Source organism: Clavelina lepadiformis, chromosome 8, assembly GCF_947623445.1.
Source record: "Clavelina lepadiformis chromosome 8, kaClaLepa1.1, whole genome shotgun sequence".
Classification (NCBI taxonomy): Eukaryota; Metazoa; Chordata; class Ascidiacea; order Aplousobranchia; family Clavelinidae; genus Clavelina; species Clavelina lepadiformis.
In genome coordinates this window covers 5,274,343-5,280,345 of record NC_135247.1, presented here as the reverse complement: position 1 = coordinate 5,280,345, position 6,003 = coordinate 5,274,343, and positions in this window count along the sequence as shown.

Below are 6,003 nucleotides of genomic sequence, written 5' to 3'. Positions count from 1 at the left end.
ATTGAGCGAATTTCAAACTGCATTATAATCTGGCCTTTATGTAGGGAACATATTGGGGATTACGTAATAAACGCCTACCGAAATGCCCTTAATGATGGCGTTCAAGTGAATTACAGCCCAAAATGATTCATAAAGCATCTGTTGGTACGATGGACGATCAATTTTTCATAAGCGGTGGTAACGGGCGATGTGAACAAGCAATTGGTTTATAAATACCAAGATAGTGTTTCTTTACTTTTCTCTCATGGTATTAGCCTGCTGTAAAGTTTTTATTTGCAATGTGTACTATTTTCTTTTTTTGGAGTAACTTTTATTACTTAGAAGTTAGAACTACTGCATGGTGTGGTACCAGTATATAGTTTCACTGAATTTGTAAAAAATACTTTTAGAAAGCGACTGTTTCACCGAAGTAGGTCACGCAGCAAAGTGAGATTAAAATGAAACTGTAGAAAGCTTAGAATTTTTAGACTTTTTTATCTCGTAAAGTAGTGACAGTCTTATGAAAATTATCACTACAGTTGTCAATATAAAGTACAACGTACGTAAGTAACAACAAAAACCATCAACCATCAAGCTGAATATTGTTGCTCATATCATTCATTGTGATACTGTGCACAACAGCGTAATTACTGTTTACATCACTTTCGCATCGAATTTAACATTTAACGGACGGTAGTCAGACAGACGTCACGACATGGCAGTCTAAGGTCTGATGTGTATTTTACCTGAGTCAAGCTAGTCAACAGCGTCTGGCGAACACAACGACGACCACCAACAAACAAGTGAAAATACAAAAAAATGCCACTTTACTTTTGTATAGGTAGCGAACAGTGTTCGCCATGCTTTATTCGCTAGCTTGATGCAGGTGTGGATTTTGTATAAACGTTTCTTCGCTTTTTCACCGAGTTTGCAATACAGTGGTCAGTAGTCACGCTCTACTTCAGGTTTCACGTGGCCAACACCGCTTCAGGATTAAGTGAAAAGTCAATTTTTGTCGATGTGTTTGCATAGGGAGGATGTGCTCTTGTTGGATATAGGTCAACTTGCTTGCCAGGAATACACGGATAGGCGCCATTAAATTGCTTGCTTCCGTTTCAACGGGTGGCGCTGAGTGCTTAATTTTCCGATGAAGAAATTTGTGATGTCAAGTTTTCAAATTGCAGGTTTTATTCACACAAGCCCATATAGTCATATACCGAGTTCTTTTGGCAAATTATGGTCGTTTTCATTTTTGTATCTATGCACATTTGCTTTGACTTAGCTGTTGGTTGTGGTACACGCCGAGATAAGTTCTTTCTATTGGTTAGCTTAGGTCAGGTTAGCGTTAATAATGTAGGCTATAATTTTTTAAAAAGAAACGTAGGGTTGAAGTTTTCAAGAAACGTGGCCTTCAGTTTCTCAAATTTGGACCTAAAGTTTTCAGTTTAAGTTTTTTCAGAGTTTCTTAATTCATTTATACATTAGCTTGTTTAAACTAAAGTTCATTGCGCAATGACCGAAATAGCCGTTTTCAGTTAGGAATTTGAGTTTACAGCCAAATTCGGATTTACAGTTATACAATTTAATTCTTGTCACATTTAAAACCACCAAAAAAATCTTTTGTGCGAGTAAGAAGTAACAAACAAGAAAAGTTTGGAGTTGCCCAATACAGGGCAAAAGTTTCTTTGCTGTCCGGAAAGAAGCCTTTATATTGTCTTGTAAAGGTTTTCTTACAAAAATGCCTGTGCTTTGGTAAAGAATATATTTAACAGGCATTTATAGGCAGCAGTAGTGTTGCCAGAATGCAAAAGCAACATCTTTCATTCGGGTGAAGTATACAAATATATCATTTGCACGCTCATCTGAAGGCATGAATGGAAAGAACTGAATTGTGACGTAATAATCGTGCTCGATTCTGATTCTGATTTGGGCTTGTATTCGTATGCCCGTTGCTTGTCTGTTATTTTACTTGGCTGTATAGTGTAATATGCTATCAAATTGGATACCAAACAGCCCCTTAGCAACTTGTACCATAACAGACTGCTGCGTTACGACTTGCAGCGATAAGACTTGCCAATATGTGGCACGGATGGCTTAAAGCTCTACATTTAGTGAACCCTTAAACATGTCAAGTGCCTATTGAGTTGAAGCGGTACATTTGAAAGACTTTCACTCCCAAGAATGGCATTTACATCAGGCATTTGTCGCTGACTTGTGGGAACGCGAGACGTGTCTGTTCTCGTTATAAGAAGACTATTTTTGTATCATGTAATTATTATTGTGTCATGCTATATATTTAAAGAAGCTTTTAATGCAAATTGTAGTGTGGTGACTTTTTTATCTGCTGGTTGTTTATCATGGAACTGGAGATAACTCTACGTTGTATTGTTTGTGAAATTGTTGGTTTAAAGCTAAGGCAGGGGCATAAAACGTTTTTGAGCTCGTGTTATACAGTAGTTAACCCTAAAGCTCGTTTGTTTCTGTTTTCCACTTTCCATCTGACGTTGACGAACGACATTTATACGAGGTATCAGAGATCAAATGAGTTTATGGCCCAATGATTTGTGACGTACCATATGACGCGAAACGTTGACCAGCTTAAAAAATTGATGTGCCTTTCAGACGATTTCTGGTCCAAGGAAGAGAAACAGAGCTTTGTTGAATAGACATTTCAGTGCTTGTCGCGTGTGGATCAGCCTCGTTTGTCTCGGTTTTGTAAATCCCTAAGCGCGTTGATCAGCTGATTTCGAGCGCTTTTTGTTGTTTTTTTTCTACAGCCTTGAGGAGAAAATGGTTCTGACGTTTCGTTTGTGTTAGTGATCATGCGCTGTTGATGATTTACTAAGTATGCCTTGGTCTGAATTTCTAACGAGGGTTTTCGTCGCGGAGAGTAAACCCCAGATTTTTCACTCACTCCATTTAGTCCAAGTATAAGTCAGAGCTAGAAGTGTGTCATTAGTACAGTATTCAGTGCGTTTGAGTGTTTAAGACTTTGAAACAGTTAAAACCAATAATCCGATTCGCAGGAAGATTACTTTGTCAAATAGGTTCTATTAATGAGCAATTTGTTATTACCGGTTACAATGACTTGTAATTGCGCCAACGTGCACATTAAAGTTAAACTCTGCCATTCTTGTTGATCACCGTCTTTGGAGGAGATTACAATGGCCATTTATTTCGTAACACTCCTGTAGGCCTTGTGATCGGGAGAATTTTAATTGACCTGCCACTTTAGTGGCGCCCGAAGCGACTTAAGAATAGAATCATGTGTCCAACTCTTTTTACCAAATCATGTGTGGAATAACACCCTGGCGATAGCCTTGGCTGCCAGAGTCGTGTTTTATTGCCTAGAGATGTACTGGCATTACCGACCTGTAGCTAGCGTTGCTTGGTATCTCAGAACAGGATGATTTTACAAAATTATGCAGTAGAGCCTGTGTGTAAAATGTGCGAATGTGACGGGAGAGTTTGTCGCCAAAATATATACTAACCAGTTAACCACTCTGACAGAACAGACAGATTACCCCCTTTTAGTGTGTCAGATGCTTACAGAATGATGATTGCTTTCGTTTTTCACTAAGCTACGGTTCACTAGGGAATTGGCACCTGTGTTTGTTAATAAGCTTGAGCAGCTAATTGTAGGCTATGGCTATAGCTTAGTTCAGCTAAGTCTTGTCAGTTGTATGAGCCGTTTAAATAGATTGTTGATTGTTCTTAAATAGATGTAGGCGTAAATGTTCATTTTTTCGCGCTCAAATCTGCGTTTCGGTTGGTTTCAAACTTGTTTGCATAGGTGGCTGAATAACGCGTGTGGCAGCTAATATGGACGGATACTGTGGTCTTACAGCGATCAAGATCAAACTAAAGGTGGTTCACGTTATTAGCTGCTCGCCCTACTAACTTCAAATCTTTTCACGTTCAGACGTTTCGTGTATCAATTTCGAGGCGGTGCTATACATCTGAGTTGTTCCAGGCGGATCACATTTCTGTTGTAAATTCTAACGTAATTGTTCTCAACACGTGTTATTTTGAAAGATGATTCCACCGCCACCGGCGCATGTGGAACACTATTATGAATAATGTACCTACTTTTCTCAGCATGCCTGTACCTTAAGAACTTCTTGAAGGAGTTAGTTGCGTTTGCAGCATCGATGAATTACGCAGTAAAAGTTATCACCGGAAGCTTAAAAAGGAGTAGAAACGTCATTAGGAAATAGGAATCATTGTTGATTTTTTGCTTAGTGTCATTTTTTATTCGTAAGATTGCTAGGTTACATGGTAGTTTTTGGATTATTTATCGTAGCTATGTGTTACTTTTATTCATAGCGATACTTGGTTTGAAAACGTTGAGCAAACCTTCCATTCATATCGCTGGTCGGCGATATTCGCTGCATCTGTTGTTTTTCCTTGCGCAGTCATAAATATGCTTCAGCTTTTGTGAGGATTGCGAGCTTTTTGCCGACGGTGTAAATTCATCTTCAGTTGTAACTTGGATAGCTTCGATCAATTTTGCAGCCAGCTGTCTTTTTCATAAATAAAACATGGCACATTGGAACACTTGTACAGCGGTCTGCCCAATCAACTTTTTAAATGGATACGTCGGCACCGTGTGAACCCAAACACAAGCACCTATTGGTGTCATGTTGACGTATTGTTTTCGGGTTATATTAGGAAGGGTCAATCCCAAAGGCTTTGAACAGAAATTCAGCAAAACATGTTTTCTGTGTCGGTTATTACCGGTTAGATTTTATGTATCAATTTAAATTTGTAATTTAAATCTGACTTCCCTTTTCATCTTCCGGCTATATTATAGAAAAGGGCTGTATAATTTTCCTTGCTCAAGGGTTTTGTTATCAAGGCATACAGTAACGTTATTGAAGGTAATTATTATCTACCAACGTACTGTGGCATTAAGTTAATTTAATGAATTTAATACACTTGAAGCATCGCAGAATTGCCTCTTATAATCATTAATGGAGCGTTCAACGACGTGGGGGTATTTGTTTCTCAGCACTCAGTAGAGTGCAACATGGCATAGCTTTAACGAATAACCACGATGTGAGAATTTTTAGCGAAATATTGAGTGTGGTCATTGTAACAATACAAAAGAGATAATCCTGCTTCTAGAAAGGGAGAAACATTTAAGTCAAGTTTATGCTTGTTAGCTATGTTAGGTTTTTATTGTCAGTCTTTCAACCCTATGTACATACAGTATAGTGATTTGTTTGGTAGCGCTGGCAGATTTGCCAAAGTCCAGTCATAAAGCTTGATTGGATATACTTGGATGTTGTTTATCTGTACAAGTGATTTCCGAGTTATTTTGATAGCATGGACGCTTGATCGTTAAGAAATAGCACGAAGTCATGATATGTATAAACTTTGATTTGAAACTATTTGGGATTTAAAACCGTTTTTCTTTGTCTACAATGTAGAACAGGTCACTACTGTTTGAGTTTTATATGAGTATTGAAAGATGATTAGTAGAAAGTTTACAGTAGAACTTTCTCTATTCCACTTGAATAGAAAATATGTCTAGTGCTCTACTACGTAGTAACCGTGTTATTTTACTTACATCTAGCTGTACAAACATATCTTGTATCGACAAACACAACTACGAGTTATCCATCACAAGGACGATGAAAGCCATATACTGGTCAACAGACGTTTTACATAGTCTATGGTCTATTAATATTATTATTATATATATATTATTATATTATAGACTAACTAAACCATTGCTTTATGCTCTTAGTGCAGAAGACAATTTTGCTAGTTTTCGTAGGTAGTGCCTTTTAATAAATCGTTAAAAAGTTGACTGCATGTCTCAATCCTGCGAACGTATATTTTCACGTTCATATAAACGTCGCACCACATATCTTTATTTGCTTGCCTGGGAGACGCTGTTGTATAATCGTGGCACCGTAGTTGTCTGAGGCAGTTGTCTTGTTACCGGAAAAAAGTTATGCTTCGTTTGACAATGACCAGGTCATATTTATTGAAGTTAATTAAAAGCGCTCAATCTTG